Raw genomic sequence first — 25,882 nt, 5'->3', positions numbered from 1 at the left:
ACCCTTTCTTTTTGGAGTAATGAAATCGTTCTAAAATTTTTAAGATGATGAAAGTACAACATTGTGATTACACTATAAGCCATTGATTATACACTTTGGATAGAATAGACAGAAACACAGGAAGCAGACATGGCTCAATTGATAGAGGGTCCACCTACCATATGGAGGGCCCAGGGTTCGATACCCAGGGCCTCCTGACTCATGTGGTAAGCGGGCTGCCACACAGAAGGAGTGCCATGCCATGCCACATAGGGGTGTCCCCATGTAGGGGTGCCCCACACACAAGGAGTGCGCCCCACAAAGAGAGCCACCCCTTGTGAAAAAAGTGCAGCCCACCCAGGAGTGGCACCTTACACACGGAGAGCTGATACAGCAAGATGACGCAACAAAAAGAGATGCAATTTCCCAGTGCCACCTGACAATGCAAGCGGATACAGAAGAACACAGCAAATGGACACAAGAAAGCAGACAATGGGCAGGCAGGGGGGCGTGGAAGAGGAGAGAAATAAATTTAAAAAAACAATCTTAAAAAAAAAAAAGAATAGCCAGAAACAGCAGCTATGTACAGTGGGGGAAGCATAGAGAGATTGAGAGCTGAGGAATGTTCTTGTTTGTATAGCTGTTTTTTTATTATTTTATTATTGAAATAATGAAAATATTCTCATAATGATTGACATGATGAACACACAACTATGTGATTATAGAAATACCATTGATTGTACACTTTGGATGAATGTTACGTTAATTAATATTTACAATAAAATTGATTTATAAAAAAACAGATTCTAAATTAGTTGGCATTTAATAATTTTAATTACGTGAACAAATGCCTTATTTTTTTTTTTTTTGGTGATTAGCACTTTATTAAGTTAGCATAGATTGGATTTTTACAAATTCCAGAAATAGTCAACAAATAGAACTACCCTATTAGAGACAGATATTCAGAAAACATATAAGCAACTCTGGGTGTGATAACAGGATCAAATTCCACCCTCTCCCATTTTTATCAGTTTCATTTACAATAATTACATTTTACTCTTGCTTATTTAGTCATAAACAGAGTGATATAAACAATATTCAAAAAGGATTCATTTTCAATGATTTCTACACCATATTATAGGTATTCTACACTGGGGAAATTTTTCCTTTCTTTTTCTAAGAGTCAAATACATATATATAGTGGCCTGAGTTGATTTCTGGGAATGCTTAAATTTTAACGCATTTATAAAATCAATAACTATAAACATCATGAGTATACTTGTGTTGTCAGAGAAAAATTTTGAAATATTTTGAGTAGTCAACAGTTTATGATTTCAATTGTCTTCATTGTTATCACTGATTGCCCTTCACTTTCATGAGCATTCAAAATTTCTTACAAAAGGAGAATACCATCTGTCTTTGGTATTTTGGGATGCTCAGCAGTAGCCTTTCCAGAAACAAGTGTTTCCCCATCTAGGGGAAGTAAGATAGCAGCTCTTCAGAGAGGGGTGAGCCGCTCTTCCTCTGTCATGAAGGCCTCATTAATGTGCCCTCCTTTAGTGTCCAGGGGATCGCAGGGGATACCGTTTTCAATTGTGATCGTGGCTTCACCTTTATCTTCGGCCTCATCCACTTCCGATGGTTCTTTGTTTTTTCTTCTACGTTGGCGAATCCCTGATAAAACCAGTAGCATGACTGCAACTATGACGATACAAAATATCACACCAAAGATGATAATCCAGATGGGCACAGCTGGGTCAGTGGATGGTGCAAGAGTGGAAGGAATTTTTAAAAATTCCAGAGTCTGGTCATTCAAAAAGAAAGCATTGTTGATCCGGTTCCTATTCATTCTTATGGCTGATTCTACCTCCACAGCAGGAAGGGTGTAGTTTTTCAAAGGATCTGTAACCACAAACCAGAATGACACCCGCTGGGTTACATTGCAAAGGAGGACATGGGAAATTTCAGTTGTTTCTCTGTTGGGAACTTTTCTCATGGAGAAAGCCACCATTGCTTTGAAGAGATATTCTTCATTTGAATCCCAGGCATATGCTTTATCTCCCAGAGCTGTTCTGATACTAAGTCTCACTTTGAAAGCATTTTCTCCATCTCTCTCTGCGAAACCGCGCCAACGTCTACCGCGAAGACGCGGGCGGGTTTCTCAGATGGCCCGCCCCGCAGCAGGTTCCCAGGAACAGGCCCCGCCCGCAGGGGGAGCGCCCGTGGCGTGGAGCAAGGACCGGTGGAGCGCGGCCTAGGCGGACGCCTCAGCGAATTTCTCAAGGATGGGAGGGGCGTGGCCAAGATGGCCGCCGGGGCGTGGCCAACAAATGCCTTATATTTCATGAAGTCCTGTTATTTTTACAGGAAAAATTATTTTATTTGGTCAATTTCTCTCCATCCCAAATACAAGTAACACAGATTAGAACTTCATCAGCTCATTTCTGGATTATTTCTGTGGCTGGTACTTTTGTCTTTCCTCCATCAGAAGTGTTTTAAAAAGGGAAACTCTGAACAGATTTGTGGTTTTAAGCAAAATTAACCTGGTGGCTATGTAGAAATTGCACTGGGCTGGTGAAAAAGGGAGAAAATAAAACAGTCCAATTTCCACCCATTTGCCAGAGTAATTTTTCTAAAACCTACAATTCGGCTCACATAAGCTCCCTTTTCAAACAAATCCAATGGAAAACCATGAGGGAAGCATGCTTTTTCTTTCTCTCAGATGTCTATTGAGATTACTAAATTCACACATAAAGGGGCAAACTAGTTTCAAACCTCAGAATCCACCATGGCGTTTTAGCAATTACCTCAAGTTTGGAGTTTGCCTTGAATCAGCAGAGGTGATCCAGTTAGGCTACCTTGCCAGCTGTCTAACTTCTCAAGACACCAGAGGATGAAAAAGGCCCTTTTGCCATCGAGTATACGTGTAAGATACTGACACTCGATTTTATTATCTTCTGAGCCCATTGGTTAGGACCAGTAGCCCTTCAGCAGCCAGTCTTAAGGAGGTGAGTGTGAGCAGGAAATTATGAGATAAAAGATAAGGTGGACAATAAACAAATTACACACATAAGAAAAAAAAGGTTGGAACAGAAAATTCTTTTACTGAACTGGAAGAACATGTGAGACTTCAGATATAAAAAACTCAATCAATGTGGGCCAATAATGTGTTTTAAAAAGCACAGTTTTAAAGATATTCAGGGAGTACTCCAGTCAAATGGAAATTGTATCATGACAAAATTTTCAAGATAGAAGAAAACAAATTATTAAAAAAAAACTTGCTGTGCAATGAAACATTTTAAACTCTGAAAATAAACCTGATATTGCATCTTGAAACAAAAATTCATGATGTAAGAAAAAAATAACAATAATCTGCTTCTCAAAATTTCAGCAAACCTTAGTGAGAGGACAAAAGGAATATGTAAGTATAGTAAAGTTTTATCTAGAGAGAAGTGAAGACAGCTGTTTAATTCATAGTATTAATAAACATAAACAAGTTCAAATAAACACTTAAAGACAAACTCAATACATATAGAATTAGGAATAAGAAATGCTAAATTTCTAGAAAACAACAACAAAAACTAAATTAGTCCAGCAAAATCAAGGAAGGAAAATAGAACATGCATACACACATAACACATACACACAAAAGCATGATCAACAACAAAAACAAAATAAGATATCAGGGAATAAGACCAAATATAAACACAAAAATCAGTCAATATTATGCCATTGATTTGTATCTCATTCTAAAAATGGCATTTGATAAAACTAAAAACTCATTTCAGATTTTAAAATAACTTTCACTAAACTAGGAAAAGAAAAATATTTGGCTTCATGAAGAATTTTTATCAGAAATCCATAGCAAACGTTTTACTAGATATTGAAACACTAAAGAGATTTTCATTAGTGAGAAATAAGACATTGCTCTTTGAGATTTGAATTGATGCAATAAGAAAAGAGAAAGCATTGACATACATACCAAGAATATATAATACTTTTCAACATTGACAATTCGTTGCTGAGTTGCTATACAAACTGTCAGTGCATAGTTAGAAAATGTAGTACAATAAAAAAACCACATTCACAATATCAACAAAAGTTTAAAATTACTGAGACGTGTAAGACACATATGAAGAGAAATATAAACTATCACTACATGTCTAAAATTATTAGATACTGAATAAATAGAAAATGCTTCCTGGAAGGAAATATTCAATATTATGTAGATTGTTATTTTCCCCCAAATTATACATAAATTTAACAAAATTCCAGTCCAAATAATAATTTCCAAAATACTTACCAAATTTATCACAAAATTTATTCTGAAGAATAAATGTGTATGAGTAGCCAAGAAAATTTTTAGAAAAGAACAATAGGTAAGAGGAATTTGTTTCACAGGATACTAAAATGTGGAACACATTGGAGTAAATAAAACCATGTGGTACTGTCATGGGGGCAGACAGATGAATTAATGAAACAGAAGAGGAAGACTAGAAAAAGACTCCTGTAATCCTTGTAATAGTGGGAATTTAGTGGTGATCAAAGTCACATTTTAAGTGTGCAGGGAATGGACAGATTGCTCAATAGTTTTCTGGCAATTATCTACACTTTGAAAATATATCTACTCTAGAAATTTATGCCTTACAAAAAATAATTTATAATGAATTAAATATGCAAATATAAAATAAAATTAGAGCAGCAATAAAAGATAGAGGAGCACTTTAAAATTTTGAGGCTGAAAGTGACTTTTTAAAATCAATTTTATTGATATATATTAATAAAACATTAAGTGACTTTCTTAAGCTGATGATAAGGCCATAAACTGTTAATGAAAAGGCTGTCAGATCTGACCACATATAACACACTGATAATGAAAGAAAATTTAATTAACCATAATATTCAAAACTGAATTCTTGTCATCTTTCCCCATCAAATCCCATTCCTCTCCCTGTGCTCAGCATTTCAGCAAACGGTACCTCCATTTACCCAGATTCTCAGGTCCCAAATTTTGGAATTATCCTGTATGGTATCTTTCACACCCTGTATGGAATCCAGCAGCATATTTGGTAGACTTTACCTTCACAATATAACCTTGTGTTAGCCAGGATTCTCCAGAGAAATAGAACCAAAAGGATATCTACATCTAAATCTACAACTACTATGTAAACATGAAATTTATTCTAGGAATTGGCTTACAGCACTGTGGAGATGGGCAAATCCAAATTTGAGGCAGGTTGCAAGTTGGAAACTCCAATGAAGATGAGGTTGAATATTCCAGATGAAGTTGGCTGACTGAAGAAAAGGCAAGGATTTTTCTTTCTGACTTCTGAAGTATTCAGTTCTGGCTTTAAGCCATCCAGCCGATTGGGTGAGAAGACTGCCTTCATTGTTCAGGACAATCTCTTTTGTTCATTGCAGATACATCCTCTACAGATGCAATCAACTGACTAGATGCAAATCCATCTACAAAAATGCCCTCACAGTAGCAATCAGCACAGAACTTACTTGGCCAACAACTGGACACCATAACCTAGCCAAGTTGATACGGGAAGTGAACCATCAAAATCCTTCATTAGACCACTTCTCACCATCTCCACTGTTACCTCCTAGTCAGAACCACCATCTCTCTCTCTGGGAATACTACAATATCCTCATAATTTACCTCTTTGCTTCCACTTACTGTGCACTAAAATGTATTCTCCACACATCAGCTGAAGTAACCCTTTTAATATTTGACTCTAATCATGTTACTCTCTGTGCAAAGCCCTCCAGTGGATACTCCATGAGAGGGAGAATCCATTTTCCTTATCCTATCTCTCAATATTGCATTGCCAACCTGAGCTTCTACAACTGCCCTAGGCTTAATCTACTTCATCATGCCAGCTTTTCTGTTTTTCATGGTCTACAAATATTTCTTTGATCCAAAAATCCACCATAGGATTTTTTTCCTATTGAAATATGCTCACAATTCTGTTAATATAAAGAGGCAAAAATATTTTGTCGCTTTGTTTATAAAAGGGAAAAATTAATTATGCTGATCCTGTTTTGTATATGGAGACAAAATAGAGACAAAAATAAAGAACCAGGGAGATAGGCTTGCCATATATGGAAAGAAAGATATGAACTTGGCTCTCTGTCCCTCAAATGTGGGATTACGTGGTGATTTGTTTCCTACTTTAGATATTTTTGCATTTCAATGATTTTTACAATAATTTTTAAAATTCTATAATCTCTGAGAATAAATGATACAACTATAATTTTAAAAGCATTTGAGGCCTAGTTTTCCAGCTCTGAAAACTTCTCCACAGAAAGTCCATTTGTCTTTTTTTTCTTTCTTAATATACCACTAAATTAAATGTATTGGTATCTCCTTCAGGGCACTTCACCCATGTTCTTTAGTGGGGTTACTCTACAGATTTACTTTCTCCTCACCCCATGCTAGAACAGTTTGGGTAAACACAGCTACATTTGTCTCATAAAATGAACTCTCATATAAAGCCCCATGCTGTGTTTAATGTATGATCCACTCACTCAAAAATCTGTTAGAAAAAGTGTCATTTTTTTCATGTTTTATGCCATTGTTCATGCTCCTTCCCCATCTTTTTCCTTTTATCAGCTTTGAACTATCTTTTGAGACACAGATCAAATGCCCCCTTGTCCCTTCTGTATGAAGTGTCCCCTCCCTCCCCCAGGAATTTTCTTCTTTCTCTCATTTTATAGAGAATGTTACCATCCGGAGCATTTATCACCTTGTAGTACAATTATTTGCCTGCATGTTTGTCTCATGATTTGACTGGAGATTGTTTTTCATTCACCTCTAGCCACTGGTACAGTGTCTGGATCATCATAGTTTCTCAATCTCAACAAATATCATTTGAATAAGACAAAGAAGACCACCTGAGAGCTTATGAGTTAAAATGAAAGTTCACCATTTCCTTGCTCATCCTTTTGAATGGTTATTTAATTTTCCAGACTGATAAGGTCAACAGCTACGGCATTATAACAAAAGAGTGAGGTGAGGTTTAATGCTAGATCCCCTCAGCCCTCCTATGCCTAGAAACCTAGAGAGGTTTCACTGTCTCTGCTGAAGCATGTTAAATGTCCTTCATCTTTCAGTTCTTCCTTGTTACATACCATCTTGCCGTTCCTGGCTGTTTTTTCTTCTGGTTGCCCTTTTCCAGGGAAGAACACTTTATGACTCTTGACTGCACATGCTTCCACTTGTTCCTCAAAAACAAATGTTTCTTGGATCCAACTGAGAACCAATGACCATATTTGCCAGAATTAGAGTGTAATTAATATAGGATCTGAACAAGATCCTGGTTCTTCATCCTGAATCTTTTGCTTCTTGACACCTTCATTGGTTTTTGCTGGTTGTCATTTTTTGGTTTCTGCATGATTTGCCTCATTCTTGGTTGTAACTTTTTCCACATCTCAAAGTGTAAAGTAGGAGTTTCAGAACTAAAATGTATAAATGTACCTGGGACTTTCAGAAGTGCTTTGGTTGTTTCTTTAAGTAAATGATAATGTAAAGAAAGTGATAAGGGTTGTAGATAAAAACATGGTATCTGGTAGAATATTTTGGCCATACAAAACTGAAAGATTGACCTGTAATGCCCATGGAGAAGATGGTTCTTGGCAGAAGAAAATGCTTTTGTGTGGAACCCTGTGGGACATGGGAGCAACACAAAAACTGCTTTGCACCAGGGGGACAGCACAGCATGGTGTTGCAACAAGGGCCTCTGAAAGCAGCACCTTGTTCATGCTTCCTGTGTTTGTAGCTTGGGAGTACCAGCAAACTATACCCTTGGCACAAACATCAGCTCCAAACATCCAAGCAAGTATCTTATAGACTCCTTTATTTTCATTTCTTCAAATAAAGCTTTATTTAAAAAGATGCCTACTCATTGTGGAATTACTGAGAAATTCAGAAAAGCAAAATGAAGAAAGTAACAGTCCCTCTTAATTCTATGACACAGGTATACCTATATACTTACATGATTATTTTTATTTTATATACGATTTTGAGTTTGTCTTTCCACTTAACATCTTAGGACTGCTTTTTCAAGATTAATGGTAAGCCTTGCCTTCTCTATAAAACTTTTCTTAAGTGTCTCACTACCTCCTCCCTAGGTAGAGTCACTGTAACTATCTTTATCCCCTAACTGTTCTCAGTATACTCTTCTATCAAAAAACATGCAATAGGAGAGCAGATGAGGCTCCAGTGGTTGGGCACCTTTTCCCACATACTAGGTCCCAGGTTCAATCCCTGGTACCTCTTGGAAACAAAAAACAAACAAAAGAAAAAACAAATCAGAAGAGCAGGTATAGCTCAGTGGTGAGTGCCAGCTTCCCACATACAAGATCCCAGGTTTAATCCTGATCCCAGGACCTCAAAAAAATAAATAATTAAATAAAAACCATGCAATAGGTTAGTCAAGCAATTTATTTATGTATGTATCTTTCTTTTACAGACTAGAAGCACTTTCAACACAAGTCCCTAGCCCAGTGTCTGGTACATATTAGCCTTTTATTAAGTTAGCCAAATAAATGCATGAATAAATAATAATAATTATTTTAGCCACAAGATAAGTATCTCTTTGTAGACACTGTATTAATAGCTTGATGAAATTTCATCATATGGATATAAAATAAATAATTCATTTTGCCCCATTTGTTGGAATATTTATTTTATATCAAGTTGTTATAGATAGCATTAGCAGGGGATATTTGTGTGCATTAATTTAAACTTTTTAGATGTTTCTGATTTGTATAATAGAAGAAGAATTTCTGGCTTAAAAGGTATAAATATTATTCATAGCAGAATTGTTTTCCAAAAATTTCTCTATCAATTTGCATCCCCAGCAATGCATGAGTTTCAATTTCACCTCATCCCTACCAATACTGAGTTTTATATATTAAAATATATATGCAAGATGTTTTTCTTTACATCCTGTTAATTTAATTGTAACATATATACACACACATTCAAAGATTTTTTATTACATGCATATATGTATGTTAAGAAAAACTGTATCATTTTAAATTTCATTTTTGATTGAATTTTTAAGCCACTAAACCTTAGAAATTCCGGCGTATTTTCAAATCATCCATTTTGAAGGCACTAGCATTGAACAAAACCAAATATATAAAAAACTATCCAAGAATACTGCTGAGTTCCTAATATGTGCTAATATGCACATAACTAACAAACCAGATAAATGTTAAAACACAATTCAGTTATAAATATATTGCAATCCAATCAACATGACATCTGTCCCTTTCCTTCGTCTCCTTAGGCCATGTCAGCCACAATACAACTGTTCTGATTTCCACTTGTAATACGTATTTACCCTGTTTGGTTGTTTTTCTTTTTTTTCCATGCTTGGTTCAGTAAGTTATTTTCATTTAACTAGCTCTTTAGAGTTTCTGAAGCATATTTTCTCCCTGCTGTTTAGAGAATATTCATTTTTTTCCTACTGTTTGATTGCCATGGTGGCAGTGTGGCATTTGGAAGAGCAAGGGCTTTAATTTTATTTCATCTTATTTTAGTTAGTGGAAATGAAATAACACTTTCAACGTAACATTGGGCATTAGTCTTTTTCTAAAAAGCTGTGGATTGTCATTAACTGACTAAATATGTTGCTGCCAAGATCTTGCAAGTATTGTATTTGTTGTCTGGTGCCAAACATCCTCTTTAAATGCTAATGAACAAAGTATGGCCTGCATTCTGTTCTTGATAGATTATTTCTATACCTTCTGTGGTCAACAGAAGGGGAATTCCCGGCCCATATGATTTTCATTCTGGCACACTCATTTCCTTACTGCTTACAAGCCAGTTAGCATTTAGATGTATTACTCAATCTTATACTGAATAAAACAGCCACAGTTTAGCTGCCTCCACTAAACCTGGAGAAGCGATGCTTCTTTCCCTCACATTTTTTTTTCTTCTTAGGCAAATGCAGTAAACTTTCAATTTCTCCTCTAAACTTCCATTGGCTGACCCTAAGATGTCAGATTTCAGAAAGCCTCAAACACTCTGCTAACTAGCTCCTCTGCAGGCATTTTGGAGACATAAGAGCATTACAAGATGATGTGGTAACATGATTTGGTGAAAGATTTTGGGGACGGGGGAAAAAGTGAAAAGACTGAGAAGCAATAGGAATGTGTAGACTTTTGCAATAGTCCAGACCTGAACTAAGAGGCATCGTGTGATAGAATAGGGAAAGGGAAGATGTCATCAGGCTGTGTGGTACATAGGCTTCAGGGCTGGGCTATTTTGAGTTTGAATCAGGGCTTTATTGGGTATAGCTGGGTCTTAGTTTGCTAAAAGCTGCTGGAAGCAATAAACCAGAAATGGTTGGCTTTTATCATGGGAATTCATTAGGTTAAAAGCTTACAGTTCCGAGCCTGTGGAACTGTGTTAATCAAGTCCTCATCAGAGATGCTGTCTCACCAAGGTCGGCTGCTGGTGATCCTGGACTCCTGCCACGTGGCAAGGTTCAATGGCGGCTCTGCCAGGTCTCTGCCCTCCCCTCTAGGCTGACTCTGTCCTCGAGCTCAGCTGTGGGTGATCAGGCACATGGCAGGGTCCACTTGTCCCTCTCCTCTCCAGAACTGTGGCTTCAGCTTCTTGCTCTCTGCATACCTTCTCTCTCAGCCTCTAGGGGGCCTCTTTGTTTCTCCAGCTTTCTTCCTGTGTGTCTCTGCTTTCAGTCCTCCATTTATAAAGGACTCCAGCAAGAGGACCAAGACCTACCCTGAGTCACACCTGACAGAATTCATCCAGTCAAGGCCCCCCTAACCCAATTCAATCCAATCAAAGGGTTCTTCACCCACAGGAATGGATTAGACCTAAAGACATGATTTTCTGGGATCCACCCAGCTTCAAACTGCCACAAGCTATGCTAATATTACAGCTAAAACTCTTTTGACCTCTGTTTTAACTTTTCTTTCACCTATAAAGAGACTGTAATAGACTCTTTTGAATAGATTCAAAATTGGTATAAAGATTCCAGGAGGCAGTGAACTAAACTTGTAATATCATACCTGGCCTGTGGTAAGTTCAAAATCTGTCTTAGTTTTCCATTCCAACACAATAAATTTTCAGAAATTTAGCAGCTTAAAACAACCTGCTTTTCTTTTTAATCTCTGAGTTTCTATTGGTCAGGAGTCAGAGCTCAGCTAAACCGAGTTTTCTGCAAACCGTCTCACAAGGCTGCACTCAAGGTGTCAGCTGGGCTGTGCTCATTTTGGGAGGGCAGGTTTCTCTTCCAAGCTAGCTTGATTGTTGGCAGAGTTGAATTGCCATTGTAGGACTGAGGCCCATTTTCTTGCTGTCAGCCAGGGACCACATTCAGATCCTGGAGGCCACATGCAGTTTCTTGCTCTGTGGCCCTTAGGTCCTCTCACATCAGGGCAGCTTATTTTTTCAAGGCCAGCAAGAAAATCTCTCTCTGGTCCTATATAATGGAACATAATTAAGGGAGTGACTTTCGACTTTTGGCTTATTATGTCAGCTAGAGGCAAGTTACAGGTCTTGTCCTCACCCAAAGGAAGGGGATCATACAGGGCATGGATTACTCGGGGTCATCTCAGAATTCTGCCCACCACAATATATGTGTTAGCTCCTGGATTAGTCATTTTTGTTGTTATTGCAGTTATAAGACACAGAAACCCAACTTGAGCTAGATTAAGCAAAGCAACATTTCAAAAGGGTTAGGGCAGGATCCATTGGAAATATTTTGCATTTGCTCACAAGATTCAAGGAAGAGTTGCAGGAATTGTGGTGACATTGATAATTTCAGGAACCTGAGCCAGGCACAAAATATCTCAGGGACCATAACACATGATGTTTCAGTTCATAAGGAGATAGTTTTCTTATGTGCTTGCTTTGTGTCTTTCTCAGTGTTGGATTCACCCTCTCCTGCTTCTCCATGAAACTTTGGGATCACCTCCTTTAAGGCTTACAGTCTTTCACCTTCTCTGTCAGGGTTACAGAATCTGCACTGCTATCTCCAGTAGAAATACGTGTATAAAGGACTCCGGTAGGTTTGCCATAATTGTGTGACCATTCAGACGATCTGGCCAGGTAGATGGGTGTCACCATTGACCTCGCCAGAGTAACATATCAATCCTTGTGGTTGGGAGGTATATCAATTCCCAGAAAGGGCAGCCAGATCTCTGGTACAGTGATTCTTTTCCCCCAATGAAATACTATGGTAATTTCAAACATAAAGTAAAGTTGAAAGAATTATACAGTGTACACTCATATACCCATGTCCTAAATTCTATAAATGTTAACATTTTGCTGTTTGTTTTATTACATATCTATCCATCAATCCATTTTAGTCTTGATCCATTTCAAAGTATGTTGCAGAACTTGTTCTACATGACTGTAAATACTTCAACATGGCTGCCACTAATGAGAGTAAATTTGCAGGTAAGGTCAAAGCACAAGCAGTCTTTCTCTTGGAGACACCTCAGAGGATAGGCTTTCCTGGATATTTAATCTCCTTAACGTGGTTACCATTTTCCTGAATCTAAGTGATGAAAGATTATGGCTGTCATGGGCATTTTATTAAAATGGAGAATTTGTTTGAATACAGTAAATATATTCAAATAATATTAGGAATAAAGAGAAAATAAACACTCATCATTGTTTGAAGTGATATTACCATCCATTAATGTCTCTCATTTCAAAACTTCACAGTCATATACTTCTCCCTAATTCCTATTTATCCAGATGATTGCCAGCCACCAGTCTCTCTGTCTCCTTCCTTTCCAAGTCGTTTGCTTTTGAATTCTTTCTCACCTTGCTCTGGCAAGTCTCTTGAACCATCTCTCTGACTCAGGTAATGCCTTTCAAGAAACTAATCTTTTTAAAATGCTACCAGAGGGGAACAGATGTGGCCCAGTGGTTGAGCACCAGCTTCCCACTTATTCGGTCCCAGTTTTGATTCCTGACCCAGGTACCTCAAAAAAAAAAAGCTACCAGAGTAATCTTCCCAAATGCAGATCTGGTTTTGTCACTCCCTAAAACTTGATATCTCCTTTTGCTGCAGGAGAAAGACCAGCATTTTTTATGGTAGACAAAGTCCAGTAAAGACCGAGTATTTTGTAAATGTCCTATCAATGTGCTACGTAGCTGTACAGATTATTTATTTGTACCATTCACATTTGGCTGTTGTCAATTGGTTAATTTAATGTCTGTCAATCTTGATTATTTCCAGTCAGCAAAAGCCTTGAGGTGGTCCTGAGGTTCTTTGTGTAAAGCTATTACCACAAATTGTGGGGTGCTGTTATGGAATGATATTCTTATAAAAACAATAAATAAATATTGTGTTAAGCCACTTCAATGGGGTTTGTTACACTATCTAACATACTATAAGTGATGCATGGTGCTGAAGAGCAATATGACTATTCTGCCTGCAATATTTTTATGGAAACTGCCTAAGTCACATGTTAGCGAACAACGTGCTTCATAATGGTCCTGTACTATTTAATCTAAAACTGATGAAAATGTCAACTGATGAAGTAATGACAATAGGAAATTTATCTAACTGGACATATAGGTGTTTTTATGGAAAATATGGCTTTATAAAATACTATATGTAAGAAAAGATGCTTTTTTGTTTTTATTTAATTGAATTCTGTACTTATACATGAATGCCTTAATTAGAGATACTTATTATTAAATTGTCACTGTTAAACAAGACTACATTTTATTTAGCTACAAATAAATGCATTAACTTCTAGCAAAGTAATAGGTGTACTCAAATTTATAAAACAAATTCTGAATTTTGTAAAGGATGGGAACTTGAATTAGCATAAACTTGGTGATACATTCTTATGAAACATGTTTTGAATTTTGATGAGCTTTGCATTTATAGACTCATTTTTTTCATACAAAGTTAAGCAAATCCACTAGATATTTATAATATATCTTGCACAATTCCTAGAGAATTACAGTAGAAATTTTGATCACTTAAAATGCCATTTAGGTGTTGGAAATAAACTCTTTAGATTTAATAGAAAAGTATCTATATTGCTCCAAATAATTTGTTATTATATGAGTTTTTCCATGACTCTAATTATCTATCTTTCTTAATATACTGTAGAGTGAAATCCAATTTTCATAATTTCAACAGAAAAAAAAAGCACTTTTTTAGCGAAGTTAAAATGCATGGTATGTTCACAAATCAGAAGGAAAAACTTATAAAATACAGGCATAATTTAAAAAAATCAATTGATATGGATTTCTCTGACAATCAAAGGTGTAACATGCATACTTTATTGTCTAAACTTGTAGATGCTGCTAACACTGTTACCAGGGATGTGCCACATTGCTATGGAAACAGCATGGGTTTTAAATCGTGGCCTTGAAATTCAGTAGAATTCATGAACTTGGGCAGTTATTTACCCCTCTGAATCCCAGTTTCCATATTAAAAGCAGAGTGAAACCTATCTACCAGATAGGGCTTGTTGTGGATTGACTTGTGTACCCCAGTTTGTACATGTTCTTGGTCATCTTTGTCCCACATCCTGGTGAGTGTAGTTCCATTGTAAATAAGAGCTCTTCAGGATATTACTTCAGTTAAAGTATGGCCCAACTGAATCATGGCTGGGCTTTATTCTGGATTACTGGAGTGAAAGGCAGACAGAAAGAAGCCACGGGGAGCAAATAGGCTGGAAGTCAATGGAACCAGAGAAGACAGAAGACACCCCTACATGCATTTGCCCTGTGACAGAAAAGCAAGGAACAAGGATCACTGGCAACCAGCCTTGGAATGCCAAGTCCTCTAGGAGAATGCATTGCCTCCCTGATGGCTTGATTTTGGACTTCTGGCCTCAGAACCATGAGCCAACACATTCCCATTGCTTAAGCCAACTCATTGTATGGTCTATGTTTTAGCAGCTGGGAAACTGAAAAAGTTCCAATCGGAAAGTGGATTTGGCCCAATGGATAGGGTGTCTGCCTACCACATGGGAGATCCAAGGTTCAAACCCCAGGCCTCCTTGACCTGTGTGATGAGCTGGCCCATGTGCAGTGCTGATGCACGCAAGGAGTGCCCTGCCATGCAGGGGTGTTCCCCACGTAGGGGAACCCCATGTGCAGGGAGTACGCTCTGTAGGGAGAGCTGCCCATGCAAAAATGTGCAGCCTGCCCAGGAGTGGCACCGCACACATGGAGACCTGATGCAGCAAGATGACGCAACAAAAAAGAGACAGATTCCGGGTGCCACTGACAAGAATACAAGCAGACACAGAAGAACACACAGTGCATAGACACAGAGAGCAGACAACGGGGAGGAGGGGAAAATAAAAAGATAAATTTAAAAAAAAAGTTCCAATGTAACTGAAACATCTCACATACACCTAAGCACCTAGGAGGGCCACAAAATCTACTAGTTCCATTCCCTTGGTTTCCTGTAAAGAAATAAAAGGCAGAAGTTGCCTTTTAAAGGAATAATGATTGGACTGATGCCAAGGCAAAATATAGGCAGATTTAAAATTTGGCGCCTATGAATGTCAGACATAGACTCTTGTATGTATTTGACAACAGTGTGTGACAATGTAGAGACACTAGATCAAATGTTCTTTACTAGGGGTCCAGCAACCTGCAAGGGGTCTGTGGAAAGATTTCAGGGGTCCATGAGCTTGAATTGAAAATTCGAAAAAAATCATTATTCTTGTAGGGAAATGTTGGTGCAGTTGTGATATATTTATTAAATAATGAACAGTATAGGGTGGACTTAGTATGATTTTTTATCTTGATGTAGCGTGTTCTGAGTGGAGTGAGTAACAACCTGCAAAAAGGTTGGTAAGGATGGAGGAGACGGTTTTATGATGTTATGGGAAAACTCGAATTTCTAAACACTTGCTGAAAATGACTGGAGAGATGTTGAACCGTGTTGGATTGTCAGGTATTGAAATTATGGGAAAGTTGTAAAACGTAATTTTGAATGATCCTAACATTTAATTTAAAGGCATGCTGATGTTCAGTATCATAAAACTAGCTCCCGCTACATTCTGAGAAGGGGATCCATGGTTTTCACCTGACTGATAAAGGGGTCCATGGAACAAAAAAGGTTAAGAACCCCTGCACTAGATTGATAGAAATAGGTTCCAGACCTACATTTCTGCTAGCTAGCTATGTATTTTGGAAAAACTGGGACATTTCCCAGGCCATCAGCTTTTTCAATGAGAAAAGGAAGGTGTTAAGAATGAGATTCCCTTTCCAGCAGTAAAATTTCTTCTCTTTCTTTTTTTTCTCTTTTCTTTTTCCCACATCAGAATAAAGTTCTAGAAGATATGAGTAAATGGAAAAGTTTGATTTTTTTTCTTAGACATCAGCTTATTCTCCTCCTACTTGCTTTTTCAGTAAGCTCCTTATTCCAATATGAACTAAATAAAAAGTAATGCTCATTCTCACCTCACAAACTTCTTCCTCTGCTCTTCAGTCTCTTTATTGAATTTTTATGATAGCTCAAATTCACGAAAGCATTGCTTTTCAAAATACTTCTACAGAAATCACAACAAAGCTGATATTTTCAAGATAAGGGAACAAATTCTACTTATTTCTTCAACTGATAACTCTTCCAACTGATTAACGTAAAACATGTCATCGATTATCTAGAGTTGGTTATTAACTGTGGGCCGTGTATAAACTTTTAAGACACAAATTTCCACACAGGTTTCTGTATGCATATTGAATGAGACAAAGTATTGGGTGATAAGAAGTGCATTTATAAGCATTATTTCTATAGTGAAAAAAAGGTTAATTTGAAAGTCATTCCTTCATTCAAGAAGAACAATTTTCTCTAGTCTTCTGACTATTTATAGAAAGACCTTTACATGTGCAAACTAATTAATAAATGGGATCAATTTCAAGGTATTTTTTCTGGTTCATCACCACTTAATCATTCAATTTAAAAAACATTTTAAAGGCCAAGTCTAAAATAGATTTGCACCCACGCCCCCAGTGTGAATTTTTCATTCTTTACAACATGCAGTAGGTACTGTATAATGACCTTTTCTCTGTTTGGAACAGGGATTAGAATAATACATTTGACCCTTTACAGTCACCTGGGAGAGATGTTAGTCTCCATGTTCAATAAACTGAAATATGTCTCAAGTGTCCCAAGGTTAAGGCCATGACTTTAAACTGTTTAACACAGAGTACCACACTGATTCCCTTAGACTTTCAGGCTGTTGAAAAAAATGATCGGATTGAATTAAACGTACTTTATCAGAACAATTTCTTTTCTCCATACAATTAAAGCAAATATTTTACATTGCAAATAAAGCAAGTTAACCTAGATGCATTGTGCATTATAATAAAATTTATAGCTGCATAAATAGCAGTGTAAACTTACAGAAAGACTAGTAATTATAGTGCCATTGATGGTCTTTGTTGCTTTAATTCTGAAGCAGCCAGAATGATTAAACTGAATCTTAATCGACTTCTCCATTAAAAATGCTGGCAGAGAAGCTCCTTTAACCTTTCCCATTGATTGAACACAACAATCACCATTCAATTATAATGCAAAAGGACATTTGTTATAATGTAGAAAAGATGCATGAGCCATTTCCTTTTACTCAAGACAATCAATGAGATGACTCCTACTTCTGTAAAGGTGAGAATGCTCTACCTGGGAATCTGATAAAGTCAAAACCAAACAGAAACCTCCCCAGTGTACAGAGGAGCAGGGAAGCACTGATGAAACTAATCTGAAACAGATTCATTAAGAAGAAATGTATTTTCTATTACTATTTCCAATAGCCACATCTATCCTTGATATATTATTTTTCTTCCCAAGATTTCAAAGTCCTTAAATTATCATGATCAAAGGTTTAATGGTGAATTAATGAGGGTAGTTTCTAGGCCCTTTATATGTGGTCTCAGTGCATGTTTAACAATACAAATCAGGACAATCCTGGTAATTGGAGTAGCAGAACTTTAGACTTGCAAGGAGCCCTCAAGATTAGCTGATTTACCCTATGGTCAGGCAGATTATGGATCCAGGTCATTCAATTCCTCATTCAACACTTGTTGCGTCTTGTCACCACTGAAGTATTTTTCATTTTTAGTTCCAATTCTTACCTGATACTATACTTGCATAGGGTGCTGTTTCCATACTTCCATACTTAGATCATGGAACCTACAATGTAGTAGTAGAGAAGTTGGTTGTACATGGTATCGAAGGCCAGGACACTAGAACTCTGAAAAGGAAGATGATTTATTTCACTGGCCAGACTCCGCGCACTCTTGTTCTGATAAAAACTGGGCCATGAATAGAGTTTTGGGTCTTTTTTATACAGATGATATAAGGGTGGGGAGTTGAATGGTGCTTTTATGAAAGAAAACGACTTTTCTTTGTTGTCAAGTGTTTGTCTGAGTACTAGATAGGTCTTGAATTAACATATCCCCCGCATTCCAGGTAAGCTTGAATTAACATCTCGGCCACATTCTGTCTGGATCCAACTTTGAATGCACATTCAGCTACATCCTTTCTGAACATTCAAAGCCTATAGGGCCTATATCACTTAATTGGATTTCTAGAGACTAGGGACACTTGGATACAGAATTAGATAAGTTTGAATTCATGCACAGGCTATATTAACAACACATAACCAATTGTTTCAGATTGTGAAAGGGCTGCCAATGCCAATACATGTGTTGGCTCTTATAAAGTGTATATATTTGGGGTAAAAAGCCATGAAAAGTTCAAATCGCGGTATCAGCAGAGATGCTTTCTCACCAAAGTCAGCTACTGTTGATTCTGGTGTTGTTGCCACGTATTGAAACAAGTTTTCTGCCTTCCCTGAAAGAATCTACCACCTCTTGGAGCTCAGTTGTGAGCAACCAGTCATAGGGCTTGTCTGTTTCTGAGTCTTAGCTCTTTGAGCCTCCCAGGGGCTTCTGTTTCCTGCAGTCCTTTCTTGCACAATGCACAATCAAGTAGCTAGCTTTCTTTTCCTGAGGCTGTCTGGGTGAATCTCTCACTGTGTTTCTGTTTACATCAGACCAGCGAGGGGGTGGAGACTCAACCTGAGTCATGCTTCAATGATGTAGTCCAACCAAAAGCTCTAAAATAATCTTCACAAGTAATCTAATCAAGGGCCCCTCAACTGAATTTAATGCAATCTAAGGGTATCACACCCAGAGGAATAGATTTGTTTATACACATATTATTTTTCTTTTTGGGATTCATAAAATAATTTCAAACTGCCACACCAACTATGCAAGCACAACTGCATTGTTCTATATACATATTAGTGGTAGATTAAAAAAGGACACACAGATTCCTTGCTCTTCCTCTCCTTGAGAGGAGGAGTATAACCCCTCCTTTGTAACTGGGCTAATTTAGTGATCAATAAAACATGGTCCATTGGGAAGAGGATTTGGCTCAATGAATAGAGGGTCTGCCTACCACATGAGAGGTCCAGGGTTCAAACCCACAGCCTCCTGACCCATGTGATGAGCTGGCCCATGCACAGTGCTGATGCATGCAAGGAGTGCTGTACCACGCAGGGATGTCCCCCGCGTAGGGGAGCCCCACGTGCAAGGAGTGTGCCCCATAAGGAGAACCACCTAGGGCGAAAGGAAGTGCAGCCTGCCCAGGAGTGGCACTGCACACATGGAGAGCTGATGCAGCAAGATGACACAACAAAAAGAGACACAGATTCCCGGTGCTGCTGACAAGAATATAAGCGGACACAGAAGAACACACAGCGAATGGACAAGGAGAGCAGACAACTGGGGAGGGGAGGGTAAGGAAGGGGAGAGAAATAAAATAAAATAAATAAATAAATAAATAAATAAATAAATAATAAAACATGGTCCAAGTGATGTTCTGGGATTTCAGATGCTGGGTTATAAGAGGACCTGCATTTTCTGCCCATGCTTCTTTGAATGCTCACTTTGGGGGAAGGCAACTGCATTATAGGAAATCTGACTACCTGAGATCTCTGTGTTATAAGGAAGCTGAAGCCGTGCACATGAAGAGGCTGAGAACAGAGAGAGAAGCTCAGCTATTTCCACTGTTCTAGCCATCCCAGACCAGGAATGTGGCATGTCAGTGAAGAAGGCAACTTGAACATTCCAAGCTCAGGAGACTTAATGTGGGAAAGAAACAAGGAAACCAGCTGACAACCAGAACAAGCAAGGCCACTGGGACTACGGTTGCCTTCTCAGACATTTGATCCTTCCCATCTGGAAGTTGCCCAGGGGTAGGAGAGAGTCATTCCTGCAGTGTCTTGCCCTAATTCCTGACCAACAAGACCACAAGCATAATGAAATGGGTGTTGTTTTATGCCACCAAAGTTTTGATGTAGCTTGTGCCGTAGCAATAGATAAAGGAAATCTATCAATCAATGTATCTATGTATCTATCTATTTAATTTATCATCAGTGTCATCTCTCAATGACCTCTATACCTTATTAATGTATAATTATCTAATGAAGTTCATGAACCTCAATTTCTAACTACAGTCAGTGGAAGTAGAAGTACAAAGAAGCATAAAGTTTATGTCATGTCATGTCATGTCATGTCATGTCATGTTTCATTTCTTTGGTACATGTACGAGTTCAGTACATAGTTACTTAGGAAAACATACACAATTCTTCACTTTAAGTACTTTCCATATGTATCCAGTCACTAAAAAAGTAAAAGATTATTAAATACATGATTATTTTGCATTCATTTAAGCAACTGTTTGTAATTAGTCAGTTCCATACCCCCAGATTGCCTCTTATAAAAGTCAGCTGGAATGTTAAACAGATATCAAATAGGGTATGTTAAAAGTAAATAGGGGAGTGGATGTAGCTCAGGGGCTGAGCACCTGCTTCCCATGTACAAGGTCCTAGGTTCATTCCCCAGTACCTCCTAAAAAATGTAATTAACTTGCTTTAATTTGGGGGAACAGATGTAGCTCAAGTAGCTGAGCACCTGATTCCCATGTATGATGTCCCAGGTTCAATCTCTTGTAACTTCTAAAAACCAATAAACAAAAGGAAAAAAACCAACTCTCATGGGGGAGCAGATGTAGCTCATTGGTTGATTGCCCTGTTTCCCATGTATGAGGTCCTGGATCAATCCCAGGTACTTCCTGAAAAGAAAAAAAATAAGTAAAAAGTTCTAATCTAGGGAAGCAGATGTGGCTCAAGTGATTGATCTCCTGACTACGAAATGGGAGGTTCTGGGTTCAGTTCCTGGTACCTCCTGGAGAAGATGAGCAAGACAATGAGCTGGCACAATGGGCTAGCACAGGGAGCGGATGCAACATGGAGACACAAAGACAAAACAAAATAAGAAAGACAACAATGGAGGGAGCAGAGGTAGCTCAAGTGATTGGGTGCCGCTCTCCCACATGGGAGGTCTCAGGTTTGGTTCCCAATGCCTCCTGAAGAGAAGATGAGTAGACACAGAGAGCACATAGCAAATGGACACAGATAGCAGACAGCAAGTACAAATAAATGAATTAATTAATTAATCATTTTTTAAAAAGTTATAGTCTAATGAAACAGTAAGAGTACAGAAATTGAAAGAGGATCAAAAACAAAACAGAGCTTCCTCTGCAAAAGACCTATACTTGAAATCTTTCCAAAGTAAGAGCAATCAAGTTTCAAATTTTAGGATCAAAAGATAAAATAATTTTTAAAAGCTGCAATGAAACTTACAAGAAACGTGTAATTTACCAGATTGAAATAATCTTACTTTATTTCCAAGTCAAGATATAAATATTTGTGCAGAGAAAATCATATGATATTGAAGGAAAACCTAAAATATCTGAGCATAAAACCAAGATGATTTGACTACAATAACCAGTTAATTCTAAGAAAAGTGTTATGCACAAGTTTTAATATTCATATTTGTCAACCAAGCCCTTCCAAAGGGTGTGTCCAGGTGTCTCTTTAAAGTCTGGCTCTATTATCTTATTTTTAAGGGGGAAAAAACTGTCTTGATCCATTATTTTGCATATAAGATTAAAATAGTTATTCTCAGGAAATTTTTGCTGAATCTTCTTATTATTGAAAATTATAACATTTCCTGTATGAATCTCTAAAAATGTGACTTTTTGTTCATATATTTCATATCATATTATAATATATCATTACTTTTCCATGGCCTTATGATATACATATGCTTCACATAACTCTTTTGGGAGAGCAAATATCAGCAAAAGAATATACACAAATCCTACTCTCATGGCGGACCACAGCTCCCCAGTGGGAAAGTTAAGACAAGTGTTTGCAGAAGAAATAGCTTGGCTGGAACATGCAGGCTAGTTTATGTGCCTTGTCAGATTCCGGGTGGATGTGGAAACCCGTAAGGCAGGGTCTGGGCACAAGGACTCCAAGGCAGTTCTCCATGGTGAGTGGGAAGTGAAGTAAAAATTTCTTCTGTGGGCTGAAAGATTTGCCCCAAGCTTAGGAAACACAGCCAGCTTTGTCTCCTGAATGGGTTCCGATCCTATCACTGCTGAAGCAGAAAATTTTGAGGAGTGAATTAAACCCTTTCCAAAGTCAATCTACTTGCATCACTTTCCACGGAGGATGACTGTGAGGTATAGGTGGGGCCAATTAGTGACAGCTTTGTGCCTGTGGCCTCCCACTAGTACTGACTTATTTTTATAATATATTCTAGAACTGACATCCTGACTATGCCCACTCACCTTGTGCCTCTCGGTGCCGAGAGAATGAAGAGGTAATAGCGAGAGGGATTTAGATAAGACTTCAGACAAAAAACCTTCTGATGATCAAGTAAAAAGATTGTGTTAAAAATGTATTGGAATCTCTTTCTCTGAAGTGTGTTGTCTATGTTCATTCTTTTCTGAGGGAGTTTAAGTGACTCAGAGAACAGGTATTTCATAGCTTCCCACAGACACACAAAAATAAATCCCAGCCAGACAAAGGACAAAGAGTCTTTCTTGGAGTGCAAGTGGCAAACCAGGAAGCTGGTCTCAGAGTTTCAGAATCTGACTCCAAATATTTGCTGACAGCTTTAAGATAACAATTTTAGAAAACACTTATGCTTTAAATTCATATGGTTTTCTTTGAGTTTTGTTTTTTGTTGTTGTTGTTGTTAATTTTGTTATTTTCCCTGAATTCAAACATCCTTACATGTAGTTTTAATTTCCTGATACAACATTTGGTATATTTGGGAACTGAAGCCCTGAATCTAAGAGGGTTTAACTGATCTATGTCATGCATTTACACGTTCATTCATTATAGTAACATTTATTAGCTCAGAAAGGGCTAGGTCTGGGAATGGCATTAAATCAGTAGTTGAAATTGTGTAGGGTACAAAAGGAGCATGTAGCATGGAGAGGAAAAAAGTAGAAAATCTATCCCTGAGATCAGGGAAGGCTTCGTATGGGAAGTGACTTAGGGATTGAATAGGTAGGTGGTTCCTGAGAATGAGATGGAGGTACACCAAGTGTAGAAGTTTACTAAATGAGTAGCTAGAGTTTTGGAGGAGGGAGGAGGTCAGCTGGGGGATAATGAAAGGAAAAAAACCCAAAATATAAATATATTTTATAAAATAAAGTCTTTTTTTTAAAGGATTTATTATTTCTCTCCCCTCCCCTCCATCCCAGTTGTCTGCTCTCTGTGTCCATTCACTGTGTATCTTCTGTGTCCGCTTGTATTCTTGTCAGCAGCACCAGGAATCTGTGTCTCTTTTTGTTGTGTCATCTTGCTGTGTCAGCTCTCCTGTGTTTGGCCCCACTCCTGGGCAGGCTGTACCTCTTTCACGCAGAGCGGCTCTACTTACAGGGCACACTCCTTGCAGGTGGGGTTCCCCTATGCAGGGGACGCCCCTGCGTGGCATGGCATTCCTTGCACACATCAGCATTGCACATGGACCAGCTCACCACATGGGTCAGGAGGCCGTGGGTTTGAACCCTGGACCTCCCATGTGGTAGGCAGATGCTCTATCAGATGAGCCAAATCCACTTCCCAAATAAGGTTTTATTTTATAAAATGAATTGGGAAGGTTCACATGTGTTTCCATTCTACAAAAGAGTTCATATACGTAATAGTTGTTTTTCTTGAAAACTGTAAAGAACTTGCCCATATATCCATTGAGCTGAACTTTTTAAATGTGTAAATACGAGCAAGTGGCCAGACCTGCTGAAGCAGTGTTTACTGGAAGAGACTCAGGGAGTGGCCCTTGTTGCAAATGTATTAATATATTTATTATTATAATTGATATAAAATTCTACGTTTCTTGAGTTATTTTATTCTGCAAGTGTTTCTTGGTTTCCTTTCTTTTCTCTTAGGCAATACATATTGTTTTGTCTCCTTATTTTCCCTAAGCAATAAAAGGTATCTAGAAGGTATATACTCTTCACGTTTTGTGCATTTTTTAAAAGTATAATTAAAACTAAATAAGGGAAAACTTTAAAAGAGGAATACGCAAGCAGAATTGGAATATGAGAAGCCCGTAAAACACAAAGCTGCTGGGCGATAACGAAGGTCCACATCAGTGCTTTGGTCTGTATTGCTTCTTTCCAGATAATGTCTTTAATGGCCCTTGTTTAATATTTGCATTTCTTACTCTATCATTAGTGCCACTGAGTGATTCACACAATAAAATAATACATCAATAAGTTATATAATGATTTATATGTAAGCAATTAGCACTATGAAAAAAAGACAACTAGCATCACTTTAAGGAAAATAGAGAGGCCAGGGAATACTGTGGGCAGGTTGTAGTGTTAATACAATGGTCAGAATAAACATAATTGGAAGGTGACATCTGAGCAAGACTCGAAAGAGGCAAAGGAATTAGTCAAAGGATTTCCGGAGGAAGATCATGCTGAGGCCAGGGAGTAAAGCAAAGGGCCTGAGGTGGGAACATACCTGGCGTGTTCAAGAAACAGCAAGACAACCCGTGTGAATGGAACATAGGGAGTGAGGGAGTCATTCAAATGATTTAAGAGAAGAAACGGGGTTATGTTTAGGACGTGTGGGGACATGTATGTTATTTAAGTATGTTTCCCCCAAGAGCAATGTGGAGCCATTGCAAGGTTTTAAACAGAAGCATGGCATGATTTGACTTGTTTTAATGGACTTACTCTTTCCGCTATATTGTAAACACCCTGGAAGGTGTCAATGTAGAAGCAGGGAGACTTCTGTGGATTTTATGTGGGGCAAGGGGTGATGGTATCTGAGATTGTACATGTGAGTAATCTCTTACACATTAAGCAGAGATGGCAAATGGGTAGCAGAATATATAAATCTAGAGTTCATAAGGTATGTCTGGGTTTGTGATTCATATGCAAAATATTTTGGTGTCTATATGGTATGGCAAGCAATGAGACAGGAGATCACCAAAGAAATGGTATAGTAGAGAATGCCATGGAATGAAATGTTTCAAGGGGGGAAATGGTTAGTATTCTTTCCTTTTTTTCCTTTTTTTTTTTTTTTCATGTATATGTATTTTAAATCTTTCCTTATTTTCAATGATGAAAGAAATATATCCTTTGTCAAGTGTCTGTTTATTTCAACTGGGATCTGAGAAGAGTGGAGTTTGGAGTTTAATGCCTGTGTTCAAGTTTTCATCCTACCTAGAAGTAATAATAAACATTTTTTATGGCATTCTGAAATTATGCCTATGAACACACATTTCTGGATACATACTATTTTCTAAATATAATTAACATAAAAAAACAAAATTTTTTTTAACGTGTGTGATAGGTTATTGTCCGGGAGTCCATGCAAATCCCTACAGGCTATTAGTTAAGCTTCAGGTAGTGTCTCTTGGTGTCTCTGAGAAGAGAGGTATCCCTGTTCTGCATTCACAATAAGGAAGGTCACAAAAATCTGAGGTAATTAAAAGCAGAAAAATACATAAAATCATGTTCTACTTGGGGGATTTAAAAATGTATAA

The 25,882-nt window shown here is 37.8% G+C and overlaps 1 pseudogene; it reads right to left on the bottom strand.

The window, feature by feature from the left end:
- Nucleotides 1–834: 834 nt before the first annotated feature.
- LOC101432330 (collectrin pseudogene) lies at nucleotides 835–2,140 on the bottom strand (annotated as a pseudogene).
- Nucleotides 2,141–25,882: the final 23,742 nt, after the last annotated feature.

This window comes from Dasypus novemcinctus, chromosome 15 (genome assembly GCF_030445035.2).
Source record: "Dasypus novemcinctus isolate mDasNov1 chromosome 15, mDasNov1.1.hap2, whole genome shotgun sequence".
In the NCBI taxonomy this organism is placed as follows: Eukaryota; Metazoa; Chordata; class Mammalia; order Cingulata; family Dasypodidae; genus Dasypus; species Dasypus novemcinctus.
The sequence above is the reverse complement of the archived record's forward strand: the minus strand, read 5'-3'. Positions and strand labels throughout refer to the sequence as shown.